The following is an 18,388-nucleotide window of genomic DNA, read 5'->3' on the forward strand; positions in this document are numbered from 1 at the left end:
AGTTCCTTGGCAAGACACCTTATGAGTTGCTCAATGGGAAGAAGCCGGACGTCTCCTTCTTTAGGGTGTTTGGTTGCAAATGCTACATCTACAAGTAGCGGCAACACCTAGGGAAGTTCCAAAGACGTTGTGATATTGGTTTTCTTGTTGGTTACTCATCAAAGTTCAAAGCATATAGAGTATTTAATCATGCCACCGGCTTGGTTGAAGAAAATATGATATGGAATTTGATGAATCTAATGGCTCCCAAGGAGCACATGAGAATCTTGATGATATAGGTGATGAACCTATATCATGATCACTTGATAAACTAGGTTAGCACTTAGGGTTCCATCAATTCACCAAAACTAAACTAGAGCTTTCATTGAGGAATCAACTAACTCTCCTATACTTTGCTTGAAGTGTGTTCTGCTCATGAGACAAGATAGAGATCAAGTGCATGTGCTCTGTTGGTGGGAAAACACCAATAGAACTAAAACTTTATTTATTCTTCTCTAACCTAAGGTACATTGAATAAGATGAAGTTGATGTTGTGTGTTTTGTTCAATTATGTCATGGGTGATAAGATCAAAAGATTGAGCATGAGTGTAGCATTTAAGTACATTTGGCAAAAAGGGTTGAGTTTCTTAACCTTGGAAGGATTGTCTATCTATAAATCTTTACATGATTATGACTATCATCTTGCAGAGATAAGATGTGCAAAGTTTTAGATCATTTGGTTAAGGCTATGAGATCAAGAAAATGATGCTAGGAACAAGCTTGAAGAACTAAACATATTGAGTTAGTCAAATTGGATGGAGTAAGTTGTGACTTAAACATATTTGTTTTTTTATTTATGTGCCTACCAGAATCAAGAATTTTTTTAAATAATGGCCATTTACCTTTGGATGTTACCTTTGTCATTGGGGCGTGATAGCACCATATGATGATGGGTAGATGACTTGTGATGGTCCTTTCCTTTTTGCTTGAGGTTTTCCTTGTTCGGCTAGCCTCGTAGTTTGAGTTGTTCATGAGCTTCTTGTCTCCTAGGTTGCACTCCTTCTTTCTCATCCTTTTGTCATGTCATCTTTCTGCTCTTTGATCTTTTAACACCTTGTTGGTCCTTCCGCTCCACTCATCATTTTATGGCACTCATCTTCTTCCTCTTTATTCCATACTATAGTGGTGGCTGGGTTTTTTAGATTCATGCCAAACCATGAATAGGTGTAGCTCATCCCTACAAAATGTTAGTGGAGACATACCCGAGGGAATACAATAAATTTGAAGCATGGTTTGTTGTCCATAAGTTTGGGGAATCACATAGTTCTTTCATCCATGTTGAATAAGCCATGTCTTCTTTGCACAATGTTATTGGAGTTCATCATGTGCCTTGCTTCATCTCTAATTTGAATTCATCTCGTGACTTACCCAAATTGGATTGATAGTTTCTTGCAGGGGTTAGTCCAACAAAATAGCCAGTGTCTACTAAGGCAATTTTCAGTTCAATAACCAAACTGTACTCCATGTCTAATTTGATTAAAGAAGGTATTTTAACCTAAGCACATCACTTAATTTAAAAAACCTTTGAAAGTATGTCGAGTACTTCCAAACCAAAATTTACTATGAAAGACAAAGGTAACATGAAAGCACTATAGAGATTTACTCAAATGGGGATGAAAGAACACAATTGTTATTTAGCAAATTGAGCATGGCTTGAAGGTAGAAACAACCAAAATTAGCAACATGACATACGATTTTTTCCAGTGAAGGGAGAACATTCCTTAGGTGTGACTTATCTGGCACAAATCTCCTACAACTAAAAAAACAAAGTGTGGACATCGTTTTGGTGCGACAATTGCCTTGGTTTGTTCGTCTGCCACCCCATGCGATCGATCCCACCTCCATGCGACAATCACGACAGTTGTTGATTTTCCTTGCATGAGACCCACGTGCGGTGGCAATCATGGCAGTTTCCTTCCATGCAAAAGGAAGTGCTCCCTCATGAGACCATCATGCCTTTTATGATATAACTTTCTTGCATGCAAAAGGAAACTACTATCAATCAATCAAATTAAATCAAATAAGAAATTATTCTCATCAAGAGGTTATGATTTTCCTTCATGCAAAACAACCGAACATGATTATCTACCACATTGCGGTGGTAGTCGATCCCTATGGTGGCGGTCATGCCACCAGCTGATGGGAGGTGGCCGTTCACTGGCCTCAGCTAGTAAGAGGACAATCTCGCCCTCGCCCATGTCGTCTAGGAGCTAGCTAGAGGCCAATCTCGCAGGTCGATTGCACCTAGGCCGAGCACTTCGCTGATCGCTGCTGATTCCTCCTATTTTTTGTAGGAACATGCATACATGATGCTGCCGGTGGCGAGTATGTGATCTTGAGGCCTTCACGTGCCCCCCTATAGGACACTGAGGAGCTTGATGTTGTCGACAGGCTGATGGCGCTTGTTGAAATCGATGATTGTGAGTGTACAGACCAATGTCAAAATTCAGTCAACCTTGATAATCTTTTTTTCCTATTTTTGTATGGTGCTTAATCTGCCGCTGTACCATGGCGAGCCATTAAGCAGGATGATGCTAGGGACGATGATGAGGAAGAAGATGATGGGGTTCATACACTGTTGATATTTTCTATCTAATCTTTGCATGACTCGATTGTCACATGTAATTTTGTACCTTTGGATAGTTTCATAAAAAATACTAAGATTATTGCTAGTAATAATACAAACAAGGATTGTTTAAGATAGTGAAATATCTTACCACATCATTTCTCTGAGCTCTAGAGTTAATAAGGTGGTAATATCTCCTACAACTAAAAAGAATAAAGTGTGGACATCATTTTGGTGCGACAATTGCCTTGGTTCGTCCATCTGCCGCCCCATGCGATAGATCCCACCTCCGTGCGACAATCACGATAGTTGTTGATCTTCCTTGCATGTAGTTGTGGATTTTCCTTGCATGAGACCTACGTGTAGTGGCAATCATGGCAGTTTCCTTCCATGCAAAAGGAAGTGCTCCCTCGCATGACCATCACGCCTGTTGTGATATAACTTTCTTGCATGCAAAAGGAAACTACTATCAATCAATCAAATCAAATCAAATAAGAAATTATTCTCATCAAGAGGTTATGATTTTCCTTCATACAAAACAACTGAACATGATTATCTACCACGTTATGGTGGCGGTTGCGCCGCCAGCTACCGGGAGGTGGTCATTCACTGGCCTCAGCTAGCAAGAGGTCAATCTCGCCCTCGCCTGCGTCGTCCAGGAGCTAGCAAGAGGCCAATCTCGTGGGGTTGATTGTGCCTAGGCCGGGCACTTCACTGATCGCTGCTGATTCCTCCTACTTTTTGCTAGAATGGGCATACATGATGCTGCTGGTGGTGAGTACATGATCTTGAGACCTTTGCGTGCCCCCTGTAGGACACCGAGGAGCTCGACATTGCCGAAAGGCTGATGGCACTCATTGAAATCGGTGATTGTGAGTGTATAGACTGGTGTCAAAATTCAGTCAACCTTAATAATCTTTTTTTCCTATTTTTTTATGGTGCTTAGTCTGCCGTTGTACCATGGCGAGCCATTGAGTAGGATGATGCTGGGGATGATGATGAGGAATAAGATGATGGGGTTCATACACCGTTGATATTTTCTATCTAATCTTTGCATGACTCGATTGTCACGTGTAATTTTGTACCTTCGGATAGTTTCATAAAAAATACTAAGATTATTGCTGGTAATAATACAAACAGGGATTGTTTAAGGTAGTGAAATATCTTACCACATCATTTCTCTGAGCTCTAGAATTAATAAGGTGGTAGTATGTAGTACTAAATCATAATCTTGAGCTGGTAGCCATAATTGGCTTCTTGCTAGAAAGAGATAGAATGCTAATCGAATTTACATAATCTTGTGATGATGTTCCCACCTTTGTGAACAAGCAGGCATGACAGTTTAGAAGAAACTAGCAATGACTTGATATTTATCTTCTGTTGATGAAGTGAAAGCAGCAGCAACTGTTGGATTGTTCAGATAAGCAAGGGAAATGGTTGTTTTTGTCTCTCTGTTTTCTTTAGCTTAACAGACTTAATTTATGACTATGGCATTGGTTATTTATGCATTCCATTAGACATCAATGATTCATTCATGATTTGTTGCCTGTAGATGTAAAATAACAATCATATTAATATCCATTGCTTTAATATTTGTCTGATCTTTTCATGTTTAAATGGTGTAAGTTTTGTTCCTTTTTTCTTTGGGATGGATTTTTTCTTTTTTTACTAATAACCCATAGATGATAAAGCAGTTGAGGGCAGAATCAAGGATGATAGGACTGTTGAAGGCAGAGCCACCGATGACAAAGCTATTGAGACAGAGCAAAGAATGATGAGGACATTGAGGACGGAATAAAGGATGATAAGGCCATTGAATGTCAAGTCACTAATGATAAACCTATTCAAAGCAAAGTAACTAATGGTAATGCCATTGAGGATAGAGAGATTGAAGGCAAAGCCACTGAAGAGGCAAAGGAGATCGATATTTGGATGAAACTCTGAAATGTGATTAGATTTGGGGCACTGACTATGAAATTGCTAATACTGAAGAAAACCTAGTTGATAATGGCAACTAAGTTTTGTATGAAAATAATGAGGCTGCTCTTGAGGTTTCTCTCTACTCTGTGGTGCTAGAGCATGGTTGTTCATCACTTAAGTTTCATACGCTAGCTCCCCATTTATCTAGGATTTACATTCATGCATCAAAATTTTGATCCTCAGATAGGAAAGCTTCAGTTGCAAAAAATTCAGTTTCTAGGGCTTCTGCTTGTTTCAAAATCTCATGGCAATAATGTTTCAAGGTAAATTATGACTACGTTCTACCATTTGTTTCCCTTATTGTTGTTAGCATCAATTCTTTCAGATCAAAATTTAAGAAGTAAGAACCTAATTTTGATGTAGGCTGACATTTTGGCTATCAAACACATTTGTCCCGAGAGACATTGCACAAACATTTGGTACTTCATGGCACTCAAGTCCATTTAAGATTTTCAGCAGAAATGGTGCAAAGAAGCCTGAGAGGAGTTTTGCTACAACACGATGGAAAAGTAACTACAATGGCAAGTATACCCAATATCATGAAGCTGCTAGATGATTGGCGCGAAACTAGCACATTGTAGATGCATTGGAGAAGATGTGGTGGCATATAAAGGTTAACCATATTACTGTCTTGGCACTTTCCAAAAAGCTGAGTATGGCTCCTGTAAAACAGTGATGAGTAAAACCTACTACAAACTAATTCATTTTTTAGTTTTATGAAGGATTTTCATTTCGAATGCAATGACACCCCACATGCAAACCCCTATAGAAGATTTGTCAACTCCAAAGATTGGGAGGTTGTTAGGGCTTTTTGGGTGATCAACAACATAGGAGTTTTTCTATTGATCTCTGGAAAACTGCATTTGATGATGCATTCAACAAAAGTTGTCCTCTTCGTGCTGGTGGACATGAGTGTGGATGTTTACCAGTATTTGCAAAATTGGTATGCTTTTAGATGCTGATTTTTGTTTCTTTGGTAATGGTATCTTTTATGTGAAGTCATGAAATTTTTTATGTTTCTATCAGGTGATGGAGCATTGCGTAGCTCATTTAGATATTGCTATGTTTAATGCCATCCTTCGTGAATCAGAGAATGAGATATACACGGATACTATATCTGACCCAATTGTGGACTCAAGAGTTCTGCCGATTCTAGCTAGCGACTTAAGCTTTGGATCAGGCACACAGCTTAAGAACTTTGTATGTGCTTAAATTAGTGAAATGCTTGCAATTGCATGATGAACAAACAAACAACCTAGAATAGGGGCTATGCATGACACCTCACTTGCACTATTGATTGTTAACACATGATATATACTTTTGTAGGTTGGGAATTGGTCTAGATGGTTGTCTGATACATTTATAGTTACCTATCCAAATCTAATTATCTTGTTCCGAAAGATATTACCTTTGTCTTTTTTCATGCATGCTAGGGCCCTTAATCTGATGGTTTATAGTCAAGATAGAAGGTAAAATACTAATGATTTCTTGAACTTTATAATGGTCTATACAACATGAAGACTTATGTAATATTGGTGTTCCATACATCATACTTATAGGTAATAGTACAACACATGTTCATACATATGTTATCGTAACATTGTTTTTTCTCATTGCAATGCACGAGCATTTACCTATATTTACATATATACTCGAACCTATGTACAGGATGGTATGGAGATGTGGCAGAACTTATTCATGGATTTATTAGCGCATGAAAGAAATAAATATCAGAGATTTCTTCCTGCCGATATAAAACATTATCTTAGCCGCATCACGGAAAGATCTATACAGTAGAGCCTGTGAGCCTATGACGTCGCGCTCTCTGTGACTGTGTTAAATTCATAAACTTTGCTTTTTTAGATTAAATATCACTTTAACGTTGGTATTTAATTTTTACAGTACTAGGTAGCGTGCCCATGCATTGCTATGGGATAACTAACAATTTATACTAAAAACACACGGATCGTACGATAAGATAACAATACTGTTAAATTAAATACCAACTGTTAAATGACATTTAATTTAAAAAGCAAAGTTTATGAATTTAACACAGTCACGGAGTGCGTGGTGTCGCAGGCTCACAAAATCTAGAGCTTCTAGAGATTGGGTCGCATCCAACCTAGAGCCTCGGAACCCTGCATCTTTTCCTGGATGGGCTTCACTTCAAATGCGTCGGTAGCAATATCAACGATCTCCAGTCGATGGACCAAGTCGTATGGATTCCCATACAATGGCTTAGACATGTAGATTTTGTTCTCCTTGTACTTGGATACACTTATTCCACTGAAGCTTTCATTAAAATATTTAGACACGAACAATGTCTGATCACTGATGTCCCTCACCCTAGACCACTCCAGCGTACGATCATGGAGGTTGCACTTGTAGATCGTGCTACTATTGGTGAAGCTCTGTGTCTCATAGAACGTGCTCACCATGGCACCCACAATGTGTAGCTCACCATTTGATTCTAGGTAGCTACGGTGGCTGAGCCCCGTAGGTGGCGATAGCGATGGCAGCAGCATCGTGGTTAGAGTAGCATCGGCGGCAGTTGCTGCTGTAGATGAAGATTTTTCTAGTGCAGTCGATCGCCAAGAACTTGTCTTGGTAGTGGACGATGGACCCCATAGAGAACTCTAGTTTGGTGTCGAGCAGCATCCATGCACTGTCGACTCCAACCCAACAGAACGTGACCTCCATGGAGCACCCAAGCATGGCCTATGGTCACGCACTCATGGCCGGCGCCGTCAGGTGGCGCCGAGAGCACAATCTCATGGAAGAACACGTCCCTCATGTCTTCTAGCTTGATGGCTCTACCTGCGGCATCCACGTCTCCATAGCCATTGGTGGGATGGAGGACCCACCAGCCGTGGACCCTAGACACATGTTCCGATGACGCTGCCACCGCGACACGTTCGCCTGCTAGCGGGAGCTCAACGCATGGGGCACGGGCATCGGTGAATTGATTCAGCAACGTCACGGACACTGCCTCATCCATGAGTGCCAGCCACCCACACAAGGAGCCGCACGCCACCTTGCCGCGCATGTCGGGCAATGTCTTGGACAAGACCTTCTTCTCTGGGATGTAGTAGAAGCCGACACAGTCCGAGTCAGAGTCGAATGGGAGCAGTAGGAGCGGCCCAAAGGTCGCAAACAGGACGGCAGCACACCATGGGGAGCAAGCAAATCGGAAGGACGCCGCGTCGTGACCTGATGCGAGATGCTACCCGACTGACTCAAGGAGATCCTCTGGTAGGCTAGATCTCTAGTCAGTGAGAGATAGGGACCTTCTCTTAGGATTGGGAGGCTGAGCCATGGAAGATAGATGACATCAGCTATGGTTCACGCAAGAAACAACAAGCGAGGGTGATGGAACACGTGAGTGTGAAACCAAATGAAAGGAGGAAAAAGCTTGTCGGGTTCATAAACCTAGGGCCCCTCGGTGACCAGCTTCCATGTCACAGAACTGACCAATTTATAAGAGCACAAGTACAAAAACAATCGCCAAAATGATCAAATTCTCGCACTTGAGCCCATATAAACCTGGTAGTCAACTGAAATCTCAAAGGATTTCAAACCAACTTGCATACAACCAAGATCACAGTAATTCAACATAACATATTGTACATTACAACATTTCACAGACGGTTGCAAATAGGTTACAACACCTCAGAGTCATCATTATTACAAAACAAGTCTTGTAAAGTACGCGAAAGCAAATAGTTTAACTTACACACCCGAGTTCAAATACAAATACTGGTTCGCTGATCACAACCTGCAAAAGCATTCAGATAAGAGAATCAGACATCATGCCCATGATCTAGTCTTCGTCACCCGCTGGGTGGAAACAATACTTACAGAATCCTTGATATAGAAGGTCATCTGCAACAAGAGGGAATAAACCCTAAGTACGAGAATGTACTCAGCTAGACTTACCTATTGAAAACCAAAACAAATGACACCAAGGATCATGCATAGCTTAATTTAGTGGATCTGGCTGACACTTTCTTTTTGTGGAAAAGCATAAGTAATAATGATCAACTCTTAACCTGAACTAGCAGTGACTTTTAGCCATTAGCCTATCATCTATATTAGTACCTGTACTAAGCAATCATTTGATTAAGATGCAAACATTAATAACCATATCAGGTATAAATCATGGCAACATTATCATCATCATCCATTTAACCATATCGTTAAATTAATTGAATCTATGTTGCCGCTGCTCAGTCAAGTTCTCACTATCTAGGAGAGACGGCGATTCGAATCGATTCCTATCTAGCTGGAGGGGTATTCCTAACACAAACCTTGCTTCCCCCATCAGGGTCGCAAACAAGTCACCGTTGGTACAATTCAGAAGTCGCGAGTCCGAGTAGTGCAGCAAAATCAGAGAACCACTCTACCATGAGTGCTTGGTGACTTAACCCACCCTTGGGCTTATGCCAATGGCTCCCTGCACATCCTTACTTCCATCCAAATTGCGGACCCCTGCTCGCGTCCCCGGCCTGAATTGAGCTACTAGGCTTCGCGGTCGGAATGACTTATCCGGCCAGCTAAGTGTTAGGCTGCGTTCAATATGACATAAGGAAGTACAGTGTATCGGTCCTTAAACGACACAGATGGAGTCACTATGTCCAAACCTACCCAAGAGTCTGCCCGGTCTTAATTCATTATTAACATGGTTCTTTTCCACGATAGCAATTATATAGCCAACCGTGATCCACCTCATCCTAAAGCTCACAGGTGATAGGAAATCACTTGACTTCTACCGCACTAAGCATGACTAAGCATTTAACCCGTTCCTAAACTTAATTAGGATTTTAGTGCGATATCTGGACAAGGATGGATATATAATGCAACAATTGGTTCCAACCAATTCCTATACTTAATGCATCATCAACGAATAAAATATACTCAAGGTATTTGTAAAAACGTGGGAGGCTTAATATGCTCCGGGGCTTGCCTTTCAAGAAAGAGGACGAACGGTGGTCAGGGCACTCGGGCAACTCCTCCTCGACGGCTGCTTCGTCGATTTCCTACACCTTGGGCTCCTCCTCCTAGTTGGCTCCCTCAAACTCCAGCAGCGTCACTCCCTCTGGCACACCTATTGCATGAATGCGCAAGATAAATATCATGGATGCACATGAACGAAGTCAGGGATGCTCGGGGAATGCACATGCTCACTGCAGTCCGCATATTCCAACTTAAGCTCTATTCAAATCACTTTAACTTACCAAGTTTATGCAACCTAATGTATAATTGCTCATCTTTAGTTAAGGACCTAGCACCTGCACCTAAGCATGTTCTCAAGTTAGGCTAGCCCCTAAACAATCAACAAGAACATTGCAACAAAGCATACACACAAGCATCTATATTTTAGCAAAATAGGAACTATATAGCGGTACAGTAAACTGGTAATAACTAGAGATTTAGAGATCCAAATGACATGCAACAAGACAATTTGGAAAGCTTATGAAATTGTATACAATTCATTTTCAGACCTCAAAGCATGATTCCAACCTTTACCAGGTCGACTTCTTTAATCAACAGAAATCTGTCTTCACAAGACAGAGAGCAGGCAAAGTTGTGACCCAACTTTAAACGACTATAACTCCTAAACTACTAGGCCAAATGCCACCAAATTTTGACAGGAGCCTAGATACATAAGTTATCTACAACTTTTATATTCACCACATTCACATCAAACCAAACTATCATAGGAAACTTTGTAAAGTCCCCAGAACTGTCCAGAAAGACATAATGCAAGCAAAATAATTATTAACTTATGTTGCAAACACATAATTGGACAAAACTAACTTTGCTCACCCAATACACATATCACAAGAACACCAGAAAGTAAGGTGTTCATCACCAAATCATTTCTTTTAATACCTTTCTTAATTTATTTAATTAATTAGGGGAAATGGTAAACATATATGAAAACTACATCATTAAATCTACAAAAATTACAGTAGGTACTACATGCTCTAAGTAGACCACTATAAAAATTTCACACCATTGGAGCAAGTATAACAGCCTACACAAAAATGATAAGGCATAATGCTTAAAATGACATAATTAGGAAACCTTAGTGAAAAGTGTCGAGAAATAGATTTCATATTTTTCCTAGCATTCTTAAGGTACTAGATACTCCCCACAAAATTTCATGGTTATAGGATGCTAGGATAATTTACAAAAATTCACACAAGTATCAATCAATGATAAAAGGAAAATCTATAACTCAAAAATCATGCATGCAATGACTCTCAAATTTTTATCAGAGCTTCTACTAAGCAAGAATAGCTTACCCACAAAATTTCATAATTTTTGGAGCACAGAAACTTAAGATATAATTTAAACAAGTTTGCATGCATTTAAAAACACATTTCAAATTCCTATTTAATTCATCCAAAATTTCCACTTCAAGTGTTCATGTCATATTTTTCATAAATACTAGACTTCACTGTGATTCTACCAAAATTAGAATCACTCCATTTGGATCTACCAATTTGGAGATACAAAATTCACAAAATAGCATTCAAATCTACAAATTTGAACTATCCTACAGCTAAACGGTCACTGACGCGTGAGACGCGCATGTCAGCCGACACCACTTGTCATCGACACTAGAACAGGGGAGGCGGCTTGCGACGGCGTGGCAGTGGCCTAGCTCATCGACGGTGAGGATTCCAGCTGACACCGAGGGCACCTACATGATCTATGTGACGAGCCACGTCGGATGATGCTACCGGCAAGACCTAGAGCTAACCGAAGGTAGCTCGTTGCCGGCTAAGGCGGCACGGCGGAGCTCCGGTGCGGGGTACTGATGATGGCGAGCCCCCAATGCCCCTTCTGAGCTCGGTACTGAGCTTCATGGGGTCACCACAGAGCTAACCAAGCAGAGAAAGGAGGATGAGAGGGTCCCGGTGGTGGTTGGCCGTGGTGAGCTCCGCTCCGGTGAGGTACGGCCATGGAGACAGCATCGGAAAAACTGGCCAATGGCCCTCACCTACGGTTCGGCTGGCTCGGCTAGAAGGGCGACGAGGTAGAGGAGGACATGATAGAGCTATGGGCTAGCTGGAGGTCATGTTTTTGTGGTGGCGAGTGAGCTAGGCGACTGGCGGAGCTCGCTCGGCAATGGCGGAGTGGTGGTGCGCTGCTGCTGTGAGCGGGGAAGGCGAAGGAAAATGAGAAATGGAATGGCGAGCATGTCGGGCAGATGGGCGTGGGTTCAAGCAGTGGCCTAGCAGCGCCAGGATAGCCGTGGCGCATGGCCTACGCAATCAGGCAGCCAGCGACAGGGTGGCCTCCACGCGACGTTCGTTTTCTGAAATCGGTCAGGCACTGTACCTGCGTTTCAGCGTTGCCGGTCGAGCCTGACAGCAAAGATTGATAGAGCTTGATCTCCTAAACCATGAAGAATCAGTGGAAATAATATACATGAAAGTTGTAGAGCTATGATAGGGCTACAACAATATTTTAGAAATCATCAGCTAATTCTTAACGGATCATGAGTTATATCAAGCCAAAGTCAGCTCAATCAAACTGGAATTGCAATTCAGACTTAGGAAAATTTTCTAAGTGTTGAATCAACCCTCAACACTGACTTGTGGGCCCTTTTTGAGCATGTTGTGCACATTTTCATGACTTAGCTTCTAAACAAAGTTTGTTCCTGATAAAATTTGCTACAACTTTGCTTTAGATTGCTTAGACATGCAAACACTCTAAGTTGTACTTTTTAAATAGTCAAACAAAAGAGTTTAGGGGTCAAAACAAGTCAAACCACTATTTGAAATCATAATTAGACAACATGGTCAATATGAACAATGTTCCAAATGAAATTCTAAGTATAACTAAGTTACTTAAGAGGATTATTAGCCACACCACACATTGGTCACACAAAAATCAAGCATTGCATGTACTAAAACAAGGAAAAACCAAAGAAATGTTACCTTTGTTTCATAGGTGATGTTTCACATGTTTCATGATTTTGTTGCATAGTCTAACTAACCATGTTTCACTAAAGTGAGTTGCACATGTTGCACTTGGGTGTTGCACACTATTTATTTCATAAAAACAACACACATGAAATATAACAATATGTTGCAATGTTTCGAAAACATGTTTCAAGCAATATAGGCTCATGAATGGATGAATGATGCTCATGTTCATGAAATGCAAGTGCAAATGTGGAAGCCAAACACCTGGGGTGTTACATTCCACGCCAAAGCTCGGCCCGAGCAGACAGCACGCAACTTATGGGCTGGCCCAAGAGTCTAAAACAAAAGGCCGAAAGGGCGATCTAGTTACCAACCGGGAGGTCTAGACAAAGAGGAACATCGCCCGCTCATTGACTACTTTGGCCCACATCTCTGGCCGGAGCGCTCACTTTAGACTCCTGCCGCCTCCAGGACGGCCTCTTCGATCGAAAGGCCTGGCCCGAGCACTACTTCTGACTCCAACCCCGTGTCTTCGACCGGGGGTTCATAGAAACCCTGCTCACCGCTCTTCTCCGACCGGCGCACTCAGAGCCGACTAGAGCCATTCGACCGGGGATGCCTTGCTTTGTAGGGACCAGGAGATGTGCAGAGAAAAGCAAGGCAAGGCTCACAAGTCAAAACCACCATACTAGGGACCATACCCTGCACTAGAATAGTACTTCGTAACTGCCCTGACATGAACAGTATTGTAGGTGCCGACATTTCCCTCTATAGTGTTGTGGGTGCCATTGACTCTGATACAGTAAGGCCCCCCACATGCCCCTGGGCATCGATAGTGTTGTGGGCGCCGGAATTACCGTACCGAGTAAACATGGTGAAAACCCCTCACATGCCTCTGGGCATCAATAGTATAGCAGATGCCGATATCTGCCATACCCGAACAAGACGATGTAACCGCCCACATACATCTGACTTTCTACAGTGACATCAACAGTATTGTGGGCGCCTACTATTATCCTACACCCGTTGGCGTGGGCAACAAGGCTTAGAAGCATTCGTACTCTCTCCCTCTCACTTTTAAGGCCATCATCTTCATCTATAAATGGGGATGTTCTATCTCCCAATAGATGAAGTTAACCCAAGTTGATTCAAGATCAGTCCCATCAGATTCATTAGATTGATCAAGTTCACTAGATCACAACCATAGAACCGCCAGGTTCAGATCTCAAGCACATATTTGAACACTTAGCTCATAGCGGAGCTCCTGTCGCTCTTGGCCCTTTTGACTGGACCTCTCGTACACCCCATCTTTCTCCTTCTCGTTTGTAACCCCACTGCAGACTTTGAGCACCTAGGCTCAGGAATAAAGTCACTAACTGACTCAAACTAGACGTAGGGCATGTTGCCTAAACTAGTATAAACCCTGTGTCATTGAGTGCTAGGCCACCTCCGATCACAACATACAGCAAAACTATAAATATTCACTAGTTGGTCACTTTCTGTACCGACAGTTGGCGCCGTCCATGGGGAAGACGTTGTACGTTCAACACTTTTTGGTCATCGGATGGCCCACTTTTTTGCCACCCTCGCCGTGGCGGGCTCGGGCGATACGATTCGCTTTGGCTCGCTAGAGTTTCCCACACTCTCACCTATTGAGATGTGGGTTCCACCCGTCTTTGAGCCATCCCAAGCCTTCCTCTTTGGAAGCCTAGACTTCATCGCCGACCGGCTCGGATGTACTACACCTCCGCGAGAAGGCTCACATCCCGACACCCATCGGAGGGGCGCCCTCCATCGACTTCGAGATGCACGACTTCAACAACTGCGGCATCTACGCTTCATTCCGAGCAAACTCTCTGCTCAAACCCACTGTAAGTAATACGCATACTATTATTTACTCTTTATTTACTATCTCCCACCGATCATCTGGAGGGACCATATCGCCCATGCCACAAACACCATATGATTGGTTCCCCTATGGCCTCGCATCCTATGCGGATGCATATGCTCGAGGGCTCTGAAGGATGCTGACGCCATCCCCCCTTGCATCTAAATTTGTGGGAATGGCAGGCTACGCTCCTACCGCTTTCCACGAACCCTGGGGAGACTAGGGCAAGAGCGACAGTTCAAACATCAGCGACGTGGCACCCCACCACCGTCCGTCCCAGGAGTGCGCTATGGCGGATGCTCTAGGACAGCCACCAGTGGTTGTGGAGTCTGTGTAGACTCACACCCCTCTAGACCTGCATGTGGGGCCCTCGTGTCTGTGCAAGTGGACGCCGAGGAATTATGACAACGAAGGCAGAACCAGCCACCACCTACGCTAGCGTAGTTGGTACAGCACATTGCGCCCCTTGCGCATCGCCCGGCCGGTGGCGCCCGGGGTCATGCTTGTTAGGTCCAACACAACATCATGAATGAGGGGAATAAGCTCCCACAATTCACTTGGGCTGGCCAGAACATCGCTGCTACAGCAATACTTCTACGCGGCGTTCCCAAGCCTGTCAACCCCTAGGAGCGGGTAGTCTATCGAAATCTCTGGGTTCTAGTAGAAGTCACCGCCGTTCAACAGGCGGAAAGCTCCACGTCTCAACTCTGACATGCGCCCTCTCTCTCCACTGGGGGAACAAGGACACGCCAGATGGATCGCTCCATTTGCTTGCTGCTACAGCCGTCAGGCTCGGCTCGAGGAGCAGCAGTCGTGCCACCATCCGACCTAGTGCCTGCTCCACACCGACTGTCGGTACACGAGTGGCCTGATCTGCACCAGGATGCTCATAGCAGCATCAGCAACTGACATCAGGCCTGACGTGATCATGATGTCCACCATGCGGCGGCAGGCGACATGGATCCTGACCGAACCATTGAGGGGAGCGGTGAAACGTGCCCCAGGCATGGTTGCCAACCAGACGATCGGAGTCCTAGCCCTGAGGGCCTAGGACCAAGGGCCTTCAGCCGGCATATCCGGAAAGCACCGTTCCCACAGTGTTTCTGACCACCCACCAATATCACCAAATACACCAAGGAGACAAACCCAGGCATTTGGCTCGAAGGCTTTTGGCTCGCCTGCCGGGCTAGAGGAGTGGATGATGACTATGTCATCATTCAGTATCTTCCCATTTGCATGGGGGAACATGTTTGGGCATGGCTTGAATTCCTCCTACACGACAGCATCCGCAACTGGGCGGACCTCAAGAGGAACTTCGTCGAAAATTTTTAGGGGACATATGTCCATCCTGGAAACTCCTAGGACCTCAAGAGCTACCAGCAGGAGCCCAGCGAGTCCCTGCAAGATTACATCCGTAGGTTCTCCCAATGATGCAACTCCCTCCCTGATGTCATTGACGCTGACATCATCAGCGCATTCCTCTCTGGGACAAACTACTGAGTCCCTAATACACAAGCTTGGCTGCCTAAAACTCCGTACCACCCTGTGACCTGCTCAACGTCGCCACTAACCATGCCTCTAGCGAGGAGGCAGGTCAGAGCAGTCTTTAGCGAAGGTCAGGCCAAAGGTAGGGCCAAGCACGTGGACTAAGACAAGGGCCCCTCCACACATAGGGGCAAGAAGAACAAAAAGGATTGACGCCGATCGGACAACACCGCGATGGTCACCGCGGCTGATCGCATAGGCATGTAGCCCCAATAGGGGACTGCCTGACCACTTCAACAAACTCATGGATAGTCCATGCACCAACCATGCCTACCCCATCAAACACCTCTACAAGGACTGTGAGCTCCTCAAATGTTTCCTCCGACAGGCCAGCGGGCCAAAGGAGGGAGACGACAAAGAGGCAGCAGCCAAGAAAGGAGGCGCAGCAGGTAAGGATGGAGATGGCTTCCCCGAACCTAAGGAGTGCATCATGATCTTCGGTGGGTCTGATGCCATCTAGACGAAATGCCAACACAAGGTGCACTACAGGGAGGCATGCGCCATCGAGACGGCCGTCCCCTCCTTCCTTAGCTGGTTGGAATCTCTGATCACCTTTGATCAGAGGGACCATCCCTCACATGTCACAAGACTAGGATGCTACCTGCTCGTTGTCGACCCTATCATCTGCAAGAAGCACCTCACTAAGGTGCTGATGGACGGAGGCAGTGGCCTCAACATACTTTACATCGATACCCTCGACGCCATGTGCATTCCTCGGTCAGAACTTTGCCTAGCGAGTTATCCCTTCCACGGGGTGATCCTAGGAGCATTAGCGTACCCACTTGGGCAGATCGATCTGCCCATCACGTTTGGCAAATGAGCCAACTTCTGCTCAGAGGTCCTCACCTTCGAGGTGGTAAACTTTCTAGGGTCCTACCACGCTATCTTGGGGCGACCATGCTATGCCAAATTCATGGTGATCCCCAACTACACCTACCTCAAACTGAAGATGTTAGGACCAAATGTCATCATCAATGTAAGTAGTGCCTTCTCGCACGCCTTCACGTGTGACCACGAGCATTTCGAGCTCGCCACCGTGGCCGTCAACTCGTCTGAGCTCCCACGGCTCGGGGAGTCATCAACCCAAGTAGTCCTGGACTACAACAAACCAACCTCCTCGATGGCCTTCTATTCACTCGAGGAAACCAAGGCAGTGGGTATCGACCCCACTGACCCAACCAAGACGATGCGGATCGGGACCCAACTCCCGGCCAAATAGGAATGCGAGCTCGTTGACTTCCTGCACGCCAATCGCGATGTCTTCGCATGGTAGCCTTCTGACATGCCAGGCATACCATGGGAAGTTGTCGAGCACGCACTGCACCTCATCCTAGGCTCGAAGCCCACCAAGCAGTGCCTACATCACTTCAACAACGAGAGACACAGGGCAATAGGCGAAGAGATCGCCAAACTCCTCGTGATCCGATTCATCAGAGAGGTATTCCACTCCGATTGGTTTGCCAATCTCGTTCTTGTTAAAAAGAAGACCGAGAAGTAGAGAATGTGTGTTGATTACAATGGCCTCAATAAAGCGTGTCCAAAGGATCACTTTCCTTTGCCTCGCATAGACCAAATAGTTGACTCCACCTCGGGTTGTGAGATCCTCTCCTTTTGGATGCCTACTCAGGCTATCACCAGATCACAATGAAAGAATCCGATCAGCTCGCAACCTCATTCATCACCCTGTATGGTTCGTACTGCTATGTGACCATGCCTTTCGGCCTGAAGAACACTGGTGCCACCTACCAAAGGTGCATGTAGCAATGCTTCATCGACCAAATCGACCCGCTCGATAAGCCTAATCAAGCCTGAATGGCCGAAACCAACAATCGCTGTCTATGTTGATGACATAGTGGTCAAAACAGCTCAAGCTTGCGACCTGATCGCAAACTTGGCCACGACATTCATGAACCTCTGAAGGTTCAACATCAAACTGAATCCCAAAAAATGTGTTTTCGGGGTTCCGAAGGGGAAGCTACTTGGATACATCATGTCCGAGCGTGGCAACGAGGCCAACCCCAAAAAGATCATGGCCATATCCAACATGGGCCCCATATGCAACACCAAGGGTGTACAAAGGCTCACCAGCTGTCTGGCTGCCCTGAGCCGCTTCATCTCCTGGCTCGATGAATGGGGGATGCCACTCTACAAGCTCCTCAAAAGGACGGATGCCTTTGTCTAGACTGAGGTAGCCTAGCAGGCTCTCGAAAGCCTAAAAGCATCTCTAGCATTGGCCCCAATCCTTGTCACTCCCGAACAGGGAGAACCCCTCCTCCTTTACATCAGTGGCAAGCAACCATGTGGTGAGCGCCGCCCTAGTCATCGAAAGGGAGGAGTCGGGACACCAGCTCAAGGTACAGTGACCCATGTACTTCATCAGAGAGCTCCTACACTACTTCACTGACCATGAAGTTGCGGTTGTCACTTCGT

General features: G+C 44.6%; 1 pseudogene; it reads left to right on the forward strand.

Annotated features, from left to right (window-relative positions):
* The window catches only part of LOC136460768 (uncharacterized), a 33,582-nt pseudogene extending 27,434 nt beyond the window's left edge, over positions 1 to 6,148 (forward strand).
* The last annotated feature ends 12,240 nt before the right edge of the window (positions 6,149 to 18,388 follow it).

This window comes from Miscanthus floridulus, chromosome 6 (assembly GCF_019320115.1).
Source record: "Miscanthus floridulus cultivar M001 chromosome 6, ASM1932011v1, whole genome shotgun sequence".
Taxonomy (NCBI): domain Eukaryota; kingdom Viridiplantae; phylum Streptophyta; class Magnoliopsida; order Poales; family Poaceae; genus Miscanthus; species Miscanthus floridulus.